Source organism: Solanum lycopersicum, chromosome 8 (assembly GCF_036512215.1).
Source record: "Solanum lycopersicum chromosome 8, SLM_r2.1".
Lineage (NCBI taxonomy): Eukaryota > Viridiplantae > Streptophyta > Magnoliopsida > Solanales > Solanaceae > Solanum > Solanum lycopersicum.
In genome coordinates, this window is record NC_090807.1 from 7370330 (window position 1) to 7383485 (window position 13156).

At 33.9% G+C, this 13156-nt stretch overlaps 1 long non-coding RNA gene across 1 annotated transcript; it reads left to right on the forward strand.

The window, feature by feature from the left end:
- The first annotated feature begins 546 nt into the window (after positions 1–546).
- Positions 547–2207, forward strand: LOC112941969 (uncharacterized). The gene is made up of 3 exons (XR_003247640.1): positions 547–671; positions 1690–1746; positions 1843–2207. It is a non-coding gene; the product is annotated as an uncharacterized lncRNA (long non-coding RNA).
- Positions 2208–13156: the final 10949 nt, after the last annotated feature.

Sequence of the window (13156 nt, forward strand, 5' to 3'; positions counted from 1 at the left end):
CACACACCAATGCCCAAACAATTCGTGGTAATAGTGACGAACCATCAAACGGGTCGTCAAGTGGCCTAATCAGAAAGGATTTCTCCCTGTTTGGGGCCAGAAAAGTCTAAACGACCCTTGAAGCTTCACACGAACCATAAAGTCATCTGTGAAGGTGACTTTTCAAAATTAGAGTTTATGGTCAACTTTAAACGATTATATCTTTCAGCACGAAATGAATTAGGTGACACATGACCTATCAAGTTAAAGATAATTGAGTCTTCTTTCAACCCATCAAATTTACCTGATTCTGAATTTGAAGTAAAAGTTTATGCCCAAAATAGTGAAAACTTGTTGGGTAGAGCATCTTCACGGCTCACTTGATGGGTTGTGGTGCTCTAGACGGCTGTGAAGTCCTTCCAAAGAGTCATTTCAACAGTTTTAAATCAGGGTCGTTACAATCTTTTTCCAAATATCTTAACTCAATACTATGTCATTTTAACTTCTACCCTAAGTCCTTATAATGATTTTTACCCTTAAAATCACCCAAGTCAACAATTTCTCTCAAAATTCTAAAAGTTAACCAAGTTCTTCATCCCAAATATTTCTCTCTCTAAAGTTTGAAGAAGAAGGTCAGGGTTCCAAGTCAAAGTCTCCAATTTCAGCATTGATTTCAATCTTTTGGAATCAAGGTATGAATTATTAACCTGTGGAGTCCTTTCCTCTATAGATTTTCTAAATTCTCCAATTTTGTAAAGTTAAATTCAGTGTTGATCCAATTGATTATTTTATATCTTATTATGCACGAATTGAACAAATTGCGCATAATTTAAGTTGATCTCCCTATGAACTCATGCATGAATCATGATTTCTAGGCTTTGATGTTATGATCTGGGGTTTTTAACTATGAAAGACGAGTTTATGAAGATATGTAAGTTATATATGAAATTGATGAAAAATGACTTAAGTTGATTTGAGAGTAAAACATCCATGTTGTTGTTGTTGTTGTTGAGAAAGGATTTCTCACATAAAGGATTCTCAGGTTGAAAGGTTTTTCTCAACTAAACTTTAAATCAAGATTCAGGAGTTATTCTAATAAAAATCTATCTTGGGTTAGATACTTGATGTGTCTTCCATGGATGATAAAGTGGTGATTATCTATGTCCTCTTAATGATAAGAAAATAGTGATTATCCATGTCCACTAATGATAAGACAAGTGGCAATTACCCATACTCCATTAAGACGAGGCGATTACCCATGTTCTATAATAATAAGACAGAAGGCAATTACTTGTGTTCCATAATATAATACAAGAGGTGATTTTCCATGTTGCATAATAATAAGACAAAAGGTGATTACTCATGTTCCATAATAATAAGACAAGAGGTGATTAACCATGTCCTATAATGATATGATATGACAAGAGGTGAATACTCATATACTATAATGATATGATAAGTTAAGATTATAAGGTAAATCCCCCACAAGAATGAACTAAAGTTAATTTTAAAAGTATCTCACGAATGTTTTAAAGATATTAGTTGCGTTGACCATATTTTATGATTTATGTTTATCTCATGATTTAGCTTGTCAATGAGTGTCATGAAAATGTCTTTTTAGCATGATTTCATACTTTTATACATTGCTATAATACTTGGTACATATTTATACTAACACATACTTTTACCTACATTCTTGTAAAAATGTAGGGTTTGATGCTTGGATGTTGCATCCCCATTAGCTTGGTCATTACATTTCATGAAAAGGTCTTTTTAGCATGATTTCATACTTTTATGCATTGATATCATACTTACATATTTGTTCTAACACATACTTTTGCCTACATTTTTGTAAAAATATAGGTCCGACGTTTCGATGTCGCATCCCTGTGGCTAGAGATCGTCTTAGTAGATATTAAATATTGGTGAATCCTCATGTTCCGAAGATTGAACCTTTATTTCATATTATCTTTAATTTTCAGTATTGTATGTGATGTACGGATTACGTCCCGTTCACTCTTTATGTATTAGATGATTTGAGACTATGCTAGACTTTCACTACATATAAACTCTGATGTTTTGATATCGTCTTTTAAACTCTCTTGATTTTATAATTATTTTATATGATGTATATTAAGTGATTTGTATAGGACCTCTCGGGGTCTTATACACCTAGTCACGTCTGGGGTGTACTTTGCGTCGTGACAGATGCATTGTATTGTGTTACCGTAATGTGGTGAACTATTTACGTATATCTTAAACTGATATTGTAATCCTGTCGATGCATTGTGGTTCGTGTACTAATAATGCACCTGTTCTTTTTTTTTTTGTTGTTGAATGCAGAAAATCTTGTTAGTTTTTGGGGTTGCATCCTCGATCTTGATTATTAAAGTTTTGGTATGGTGACTTTCAGTCCATAGGAGTTAATTTTTCCATTTAATGTTTTTGGCTATGAGTTAGAGTTTATGGGATTCAATTTTTAGTTGTTGAAACTAATTTACTTCTTTATTTTGATATACTTGGGCTTTATAATGGAGTTTGATTGGCTTCAGGTTAATCTTCAACTCTTCTATCATGTGATTTAGTGTGGGTGTCACTTAAGACAGTGAGAATCGTGACAAATTACTACTAAAAGCAAAATAGTCTCAAAAGGTACACACTAACATAAGTACGTAGCTCATAAGGCTAGCCTATAGTCAAGATAGCCAAAGTAATGAAGCAACCATTTGGTAGACCGTATCAAAATAATGCTAAATAAAGTTTATTAACAATATTTATATTAGTTATGTTTGCATTAGTTATGAATAGGTTAGTTTTTGTGCATTATTTTATTTCGTATATTAAAAAAAAAACATTGCATAGTTTCTAAAAATATATTTATTTACAAAAATGCCCCCATAAATATGATGCAAAAGATGCAGAAAAAATTTAAGGAGAATTGTATCTTTAACAGTAATAATGCATGCATTAAAAGTCTATACATTATTAGTACTATAAATTTTTATGTATGACAAATATACACCTCAATACAAAATTTAGTCTATAACTAGTGTAAGCATTAAGTATATATATGAATGAAAAAGTAAGTATATATATGAATGAAAAAGTGAATCAATTACCAAACAATATACTATTAATTAACGCATTATTTCTTTTAATACACTCTACTAAACAATTCCTAAGTAAGTCGATCAACTTAAAATAAGTGAGGTATTGCATGAAATATCACTAAAATTTTGAGAATTCCTTACTAATTAAATTATTTTATTAAAAATTATAAAATTATTCAATTATTATGATTTTTCTAAAATATACATTCACACTGCAAAAACTTTCTTTTCTATTCATTCACACGCCACATTAATTTTTGGAAACATTGTACGAAATAATAAATACTTAACTATATTTAAATGTTATAGCTATAATTTAAATTAATTGTTTTTCACAATTAGTGTGTCACCTAGTTTGCCATTTGGTTGGGACTGATGGAGAACACAGAGAACATATTGATATACAAACTTACGTAATTATACAAACACAATTTTCAAAGTTTCCTGTAATTTATGTATACAAATTTAGAATAACTACAACGTTTTTTATAGTACAAACGAGCATGTTATGTATATGCATACAAATTTAGAAAAAAACTAAAATGTTCCACTTAATTTTTCTCAATAAACCTATTTAACCAATATACCTATTCAATCGATCAAAACTTTCAAAACTTAATTGACCATTTGAAAAATTAACTTAAACAAAGGATAATATTATGCAAAGCTAAAGGCAAGCGAATGACTTCATAAAATGTTTTTTGATGATAAAGACTTTATATATATATATATATATAAAACACTTAAGTAGAAGTTAACATACTGCTGGTAGCAGAGATGTTTGAGTTTTGGGTCGTGGTATGGCCGGTAATATTACAAAAGTCAGGATTAAGCTTCCTAGAGTACATAGTTCCTGAAATATCTGCCCAGGTTGCATTATTTGCATACATATCAAAAAGGTTGGAATTCCATAGTTGTTGCTTTAAATCCCTTCCTTGCTGAGTATGTCCGTCACCTTGTTCCTTTCTCGGAATATGCTTGTCGGCATTGTAGCTCCCATTTTCTGTATGAGTTACCTGCATTCGAAGATCAAGTTAGAGTAGGGGTGGTTGTCATGCTCAAACAATTTTATTAGTTTAGAAGAGTTGGTGTTAATGTCAAGAGGGTGGATCATAGACTCCAATGCCTAATAGAGTCCTTGTCTAAGGGCTTTAAGTTCAGTGAGGATGGGATTTAGATGGGCCTCTCTAATAATAAAACCAATGATCCAATCCCCTCTGTTATTTCTAATTACACCTCTAAGCCCCCAGGGACGGGGTTAGTTTTCACCGGTTCATCGGTGTTGAGCTTGAATCTGCCAGTTGTGGTAAGATCCCATCTAACAACGATAAAAATATTGTCCTTGTTTCCTTTGTGGTGTTCATTGATAAGGAGTTGGAAATCATAAGACTGGTTGATGATAGTATTGGTGGGGATGTTGTCTTTCTTCTTTTTGAAGAGATTGTTGTTTCTTTTGGAGCCAGATGACCCATAAGCTTTGGGGGATAACAACATGCTAGGAGAGATGGTAGTTGTACTTTACTGGTCCAAAGTTTGTGCCAGTTTTCAATAAAGAGCATGATATTATTAAGCTTAAGGTCGAAAGTGTTCCTCTCCATGATTCTTTTCCAGAAGCTGGATGCTTTAATGCATTTTAAGAAGATGTGGTTAATATCTTCTGCAGGGTGGCCACAGGTATGGCATCACGGATGGATGTTGATTGCAATTTTATTAAGGTGCGTGGAGGTAGGAAGATTGTTGTGGAACATGATCCAGATGAATGTTTTAATTTTGTTTGGGCGGTTCAATTTCCAAATTCAGGCAAAACCTCTATTTTCATGGTTAATGCCAACTTTGATAATGTTAACTTAGATAAGTTTGTAGGCACTTGCAATGGTGAACTCCCCATTTATGATGAAATTCCATATGGTTTATCATTAATCGGGCAATGGGGATACACATTTATGGACTCAATATTGGCCCTGATTTTTTTTAGAAGGTCAAAGGGTAGGTTGTTGAGGGTCTAGAAGCTATTTTGGATCATATCTTTTACCAGTATATCATCCTCACCTTGGAAGAGTGGTCCATGCATAATGTTCCTTATAGAGTCCTAGTGTGGGATCCATTTATGGTTGAAAGAGTTGGTTGTATTTCCATTGTTAACAACCACCTAATGCCTTTCTTAATGTCTTTTCAACCTTCCATTATGCACTTCCATACTTCGGAGATTGGTTTTCTCCTCCAATCAGTGACATGGTTGGATTATTTGCTGGTGAGCATTTCACCCCAAAGGCTGGTAGAGTGTTCGAACAATCTCCATGTCATTCGAGCATGAAGGGTTCTATTTCTTAATTCAGTCTTGTGAAGTGCAAAGCTCTCTTCCCCTCTAGGTTAGATGATTGTCTCCCAATTGGCAAGGTGCATTTATTTTTTGTCCTGATTGGTCCCCAAGACAATTTTCCTATGGATTCTGTTAATTAGCTTGTTGGTTTGGCAGGAAGCTGGATGTATTTCATGGTGTAGCTGGGTATGCTACCTAGTGAGGCTTTAGCTAAGATAGTTCTGCCAGTCATATTTATGATATTAGTCTTCCACCCTACAATCTTGTTTTTCATGGTATCCATGATGAATTGGAAGTCACTATGATTAGGTTTCTTGTAAAAGATGGGAAAGCCCAAATATTTTCCAAAGACACTGCTAGCTTTCATGTTGAGGATGCTAGAATAGTGGGAGGCATTATGGGAAGTACAGTTAGAGGAGAAAAATACTTTGGACTTGTTGTGGTTGATGCTTTGTCCATATTTGAGGCAGAAATCTTCAAGGGTTCTAGTGATAGTGTTGTAGTTAGGAGTATTGACTCTAGAAAATAGGGTGAGATCGTAAACAAAAAAAAGGTGAGAAATTTTGGGGCCAGAGTTGGAAGTTTAATAGGATACCAATTCTTCCATCTTCTCTGTTAGTGTCTCTTGAAAGCCTTTCCATACAGATGATGAAGAGATAGGGAAACATAAGGTCACCTTGCCTAGCCTGTGTAGGGTTCAAAAGAGGGGATTTTCCCTCCATTAACAAGGACGGAAATGGAGCTGCTGCTAAGGCATGAAAGGATGAGGTTGGTGAGCTTAAGGGGAAAGTTGAAAAAAGAGGAGGAATTCTCTAATGTAGGACCATTCGACCTTGTTAAAGAACTTTTCATGGTCTATCTTTAAAATCATATTAACATATTTTCCTTTCATTTTTTGGAAATGGGAAATGAACTCTTGCACAATGATAACATTGTCAACGACTCTTCTATTTGAGGAAAGCTGGTTTGATTGAGGCCAATGATGGAAGGAAGATAAGTCTTGATTCTATTGACAATGATCTTGGTGACCAGCTTATATGTAGTGTTACAAAGTCCAATTGACCTAAAGTTCTTAATGTAAGTGTCATTAGGATTTTTAGGTATAAGGCAGAGTAAGGTGGTGTGCATGTGGTGCAGCATGATGTTGCTAGAAAAACTTCTTTCTAGATTCAGGGGAAGATAAGAGGAAAAAGGGGTCAAAATGTCCTATCAATAAAGTTTGGGCGTTCCATTTCTGTAGTTTTTGGGCCAACCTCATTCATGCACCTTTGGTAAAGAGGGGATGGAGTCCATTGGGTCCAAGAGTTTTGGTGGGTTTGAGGATTTCAGGGCTTGGATGATTTCGGTATCTTTTTAAGTTATGTCCAAGTTTGCCAACACTAAGCTGGGGTAGTGCTCATGGCCTCTAGTTTGGCACCTAGTGCTATAAGGGTGATTGGTGATAAACAGTCTCATGAAGTTTGACTGGATATAGGTGGCAATCTGCTGAGGTTCAGAGGTATTATAATCAGTGTACCCTACAAGACTATTAATCATGTTTTCCTCTTTTTGTTGATGGTGGTTTTGTGGAATAACTTAGTATTGACATTCCTTGGCTAAGACAATCAATTCTGGACATGGTCCTTCAAAAATCCACTTCAATCTTATGCATGACTTTATATTCATTTTAGAGATCTAGTTCTAAATTCCACAAGAATTAGCTATAAGGGTAAGCATTGGATTTTTGGATACCTTTTAGTCTTGGCTAAAATTTTCCTATTTTTTGGAAAATGTTGCCTAAAGTGTTTTTGTTCCAATATAAGGCTTCTTCTGGAATAATGTTATGGAATTGCGGAGGTCAGAGGTGGTGCCGAAACAGTTCTTGACAAAATTTCTAAAGGGGATGCCTACACCACATGGGCTCTATTGGGGAAGGCATGTTGTGCACAAGGTTTTGTTAGTTGTCAAGTTTGACTTGAAGGGGACAATGGGCAGACTTAGTCCTAGAATGGTGGGTCACAGTGGTATTGAGATATCTAATTACCCAAAAGATATCATCCATGCACCTATCTAGTCTTTCAAGGATAAGCTTGGTTCTGTTTCTATACCTCTTATTCGTTCAGATGTATTTACAACCTTTATAGCCTAAGTTTACCATTTTGGAGTGGTTCAAACACTTTTGGAACAACTGGCCCTAAAGCTATTAATATTTCTGCCTCCCAGCTTCTCACTACCTCTAAGGACTTCATTGAAGTCTCCCTTAATAAGCCATTCCCCTTTAGTGTTGTTGGAGAGATCAATAAGCTCATTCCAAAAGCTTTTTCTAAGAGAAAAGTAATTTCTAGGATAAATTGCATAAAGGAGCCAAGGGTTAGTATCAGTTGTTACCTGGACCATGACGTGAATGCTCTACGGGAGTAATTGAGATATCACTGAGCTTGAGGATATCCTTTTTCCACATAATGAAAATGCCATCAGACAGTCCCACCGCAGCAGACTGAATTCGGGAATCAAATTTAAGGACTTCTGTGAGGCGCTTTATGCTCTCCCATTTTAGTTTATAGAAGTACAAGCATCGCAGGCTTGTGTATTTTCACCATAGCCCCACATTAGCGTCTAAAGTTAGCGTTGTTAGCACCCCTAACATTCCAGATTACGAAGTTCATTAGGGTTGCTTTTTGTGTGGGTTGTTCATTGAGAATTTCCCCTTGTCCACCTGGGTGGTCCCTTCGTCCCTTTTTGTGCCTTTAACGCAAATGTTGGTGGGGTGCGGTCTGGCTGGCTCCTTAGATTAGGTGAGAGCATGGTTATCATTGAGGGGCATTAGACCACCATGGATTCGGTTGAGAGTTTTTTGAACTCTTTCATGATGAAGTTTTCCAATATTAGGTTACATGAAGATATCCACGTTGCTTTTCCTTAATATCTCTCCCGCTAATCCTTCTTCAGAAAAAAAAGTGAGGCTCTGAAGAGTTTTGGACATTAGAAGATTCATCAAGCTCAATGGGAGGGGGCCTGAGGTCCTATCAGTTGTGTTTGCAGTAGTGATTGCGTCCAAACCATGTGTCTCATCCTTTTTATGACATAATCTTGGCTATCCTTGACTAGGTATGCTAGATATGAGGGGTCTTAGACTATTTGTGTCAAAGGTGTCCCCGATCATCATCTTAAAAGAGATGATCAGCCCTTGCATCGCCATTTCCAACCAGGACGGGGGAGCATAATTCGATGATAGTGGTTTTGAGATTAGAGTGATGTGGTTCAGTGGGAGATTTGCCGTTTTCAATAGTGCAATGACTGTTGATTGCAGTGTGGATGTTAGTATAAGGCTTTCCTTTTTCTAACAAAGGAGGGGTGAGGTGGAGTTAATTGAAGTGAATTCATCCTTTACTCTGTAAGAAAGAGTTTGATTATTACCCTCTACAAGGTAGGTATTACATGATTCAGGCTGGTTGGAAGCGGTAGCGATATCAATGGGAACAACTTTTGGAGTGAGAGAGGTTTCCTTAATTTAGGTATTTGTGGGCCCATTGGAGTTAATGGGGTTACTATGTTTAAGATGGGATTTAAATCTCAATTTAATATTTTTTTTTATAGAAGTGACTAAGAGCACCTCTTTTGGATTTTTTGGGGATATGCTCATTAATAATGTTAGTAGGAAGTTGTGGGGAAAATCAAAAGTCAAAGAGGTGTTTTAGGGATTGGGGGGGGGGGGGGGGTAAGTAATATCTTCTTTACCTTTTCCTCTTTTGTTAATTCTAGCCGATATATGTGGGTAATGCTCAGAGGAGATGAGAGCGAGGTTGCTAAATATATTAGAATTGGGATTTGAGGATTTACCTAGGCCTGCCTCTGAGGTGCTTACTTGTATGTGTGTGTGGTTTCCTAGATTTTCACTTTGTGGTTTCCTATATTGTGAATTTGCTCCGTACTTTTTAGGGAAATGTGGATTTTGCTTGGGGTTTTTCTTCTTCTTTGGAAAGGATACGATCTCTCAAGTCTCGGTCGCAAAGCTCGGTGCCATGTCTTCCTTGTGGTATGCGTCCTTTATTGTTGTGGCTTGTCTAGCACAATTTTTTTGGATATGCCCAATCATACCACAACTTATGTGTAAGATCCCTTCTCCCTTGTATACCACTTTTTGGGTTGGGTTCCAATTTGGACATCGACTTGTAGGGGTTTGCCGATTGGTACTTGTACAAAAATTCTTGTGTAATAACCATAAAGGATCGATGAGGTATATGAATCTATTTGAGAAGGCCCCCTAGCTTTTTAACCAATTTTTCTAGGATTTCTTTGTCCTAGAATTGTTTTGGTAGTTGTAGAAGTCTTGTCCAAATTGGGGTATGGTATTCCATTGTTTCATTTGGTATGAAATTTGGTTTCCTATGCCGAACTGAGAGAAAACTCCCGATAACAAACCATGGGCCTTCGTGTAGAGATGTTTGCATGTTTTCTTGTTTGTTGAACTTTGCGATGTACAAATCCCAATTGGGGTCAATCAGTGTGAGGGGCTCGATGAGTTTCCACATTTATGCTAGTTTATTTCTTAGGTAGTCATGCGCGATTTTTTTTCTTGAATAACTTCACTATGACAGAGAATTTCCATGGATTTTAGATTCTTCCTTTGTCTTCTTTTGACAGGGTTATTGGTTCATCAAGGTTTTCTGCATCTGCCATTTGGATTTCCTCAATTTGACGGTAGGATTGATTCAAGTCTCTCTCCTTGTTGAGGAGTGCTTCTTTATAGGATGTCCCAACTGGATTTGGTGTCTTAGGTGGTAGGGATAATGTGCTCAAGTTGCTACTCATTGGGTAGTCTCATGGAGATACTCAAACACAGAGTGACTTCTCAGATGAGAGATGTGGGTATGGTTTTCATTCAAAATTTGGCAAGTTGAGATCAGTTAATTAGTGAATATGATTTCATAAAATGTTACTTATAACTTACTATAATATACATACTAGTAATTATTTTGGCTTTCAGTATATATATAGTACTGTATACACATTTACAAATAAAGATAACTTTAATATTATGGTTGTGTTTGGTTTGAAGAAAATTTTCTCATGTTTGATTGACTTAAATGTTTTGAAAAGTATTTCTCGAATCAACTTGTTTTCCTCATATTTAAGAAAACTGACTTTATAAAAAATATTTTTCAAACTAGCCCCACACCTCATCCACCCACCAAACAAAAGAAATTTATTTTTGAAAAATAATTTAAAATTTTGAAGTTTCATTCTTTTTATTCCACCTGCCCCTATGACCTCCACTTTCACCCCATCCCTACCCCACCCCACCCCACCCATTCCCACAAAAGTTTATTATTATTTTTTTTAAAAAAAATATCAAATTTTTTTTAAAAAAACTTTTTTACCCCACCCCCAACACCGACCCTCCCCTATGCCCCCAACAAAAATAAAATTTAAAAGTTTATTTTTGAAAAATATTTTAAATTTAAAAAAGTTCATTCTTTTATGCCGCTAACAACTCCCTACGAAACTCACTCCCCTCAATTTCATTTTCATTAAAAAAATTGTGTTTAGAAAATATTCAAATTTTTCGTTCTTTTTCCCCACTCCAACTAGTCCCCGCACCCCGACCCTTCCACACATCCCAAAAAAAAATAATTAAAGATTTGCTTTGAAAAATATTTTTGTGGTGTCGGTGTTGGGATCAAGGTAGGGTATCGGGATCAGGTCCTGGGTTGAATGTCGGGATCGAATTTCAAATCGATTGTCGGGGTCGGGGATTTCAGTTAGAATATTATGTCTCTGGTCAAAACTCAGGGTCAGGTCCTAGGTCCGATCTTAGGAGAAGATCACAATACAATTGATTCTTCCCTATTTGTTGTTTACTGTCTTATATAAATATGCATACATATTAATAAAAGTAATATGTATATTCTCTAATTAGGTAAGTTTTTCTTTATTCTAAGGAATGATCCTTGAATTTAATTGTTTTTGGGTTAATATGAGAATTGTTCAAAATAAATCGAAAAACTGTTATTCAATTATCGCTAATGGTATATTGATCTAATTATTCGATAACGATTTAGGTTTTTTTCTAGATTATCGATTATATAGGGAGACTATTTTTTCCTTAGTGAATTAATTGATAATTCAATAATATTTATTAAATAATTACAACTCTACCTAATAAATAGAACAATGTCCACTTTAATGTATTTTAAGACTTGCAAAATATTTCTTGTCACGAGTACAATATTATATGATGAAAAAGTTCAACAATTTGAAGTTAAAAGAAGCTAAAGTGGACATTATTCAATTTATTTGGTACCATGATAATATATTAAATTCTCAAGGTCGCATATATGACCATATCCAATTTAGATTTATTAGATCCAACAATTTATTTTAACGATTAAATCTATGATTGAATAGTTTAACGAGTAACAATTAATAAATTAATTAATTGATATTTTAATAATTTTATAATAACTCAACATAATTATAAATTAATAACATTTAAAATTAAATCAAACCACTCAATAAACACACTAACAATAAATATTTGTTTTTTCAAAGATCTTTGCTTGAAGTACCTTGGCTCTGAAGAGTCATAATGATGGAAATTTAACAATTCTAAAGACATGATTGGATACTACGAAAACAGCCTAACAGAGTTGCAACTGTGACACACCACAGTAGTTGTCTTAAATAAAATAATAATCTGACATTCTTGTATTAACATTAAATAAATTACGGTGTACTATTTTTTATTAATATAAAGTACAGAAAACTCAATGACATGAGCGCTAAGTACATTTTATTTTGAAAGTTTTTTAAATTATAATAATTTTAAATTTTACAGAATTCATGAATACATTATTTCTATGCTCTAGGCATAGCAAACATTACATAAGTTATGTATTAAATATATAAGTTTTTTTTGAGAGACTCAAATGCTATAACTATAGATCAGATTCATATTAATTTAAATTTGAAATAATTTAGGCTATACATCAATAATAAAATTTATACCGAGCATATTTACACAAATAAATTTTAATGTATCTAATAGAGGTGCAGTAACGAATCTCGTTAAGAAAAAAGAAGGAAAAATGATTTTTTTGTAATTAATTCAAATAGTATTTTTTTTTAGAAATATGCTTTTTTAAATAGTATATCTAGTACTCCATCGGTCTCTATTTACTCGTTCATATTTCCTTTCATTTGTTTCTATTTATTTATCTATTTTGACAAATGATGAAAAAATAATTTTTTTCTTCTGTATCTTCATTTAAACTTCTTGAAAATTTCTAAGTTTTAATTCATTATTTTTGAAACCACAATTAATAATGGTAAAATTATAATTTCACTATGCTAATTATTATTACTATTTGAATATGTATGTCATTTCTAAAATGGACAACTAAATAGAAATAAAATTTGTAATAAAATTGAAATCACGATGTGCATAAACGGAAAAGATTTCGAACGTTTTCTTGTATCATTAAAAAAACAAATTACTTTATCACGCATTGAACTTTTCATTCATTCATATTCTTGATGTTAATAAATCAATTTTATTTTTCGTTCCATTACAAGTATTCAATTTTATTTTATTTATTTTTATTTTAGAGAAGTCCATTACGCCCTCCAATGATGCAATGGATGAGCTTTTTCTTTTTAAATTAAACAGTTCAGATTCGAATTTTGAATATAAATCTTTTTAAATAGAGAGTATTTTTTTTAAAAATATGAATGTAAATTAATTAAGCTTCAAGATATTAGATATCTT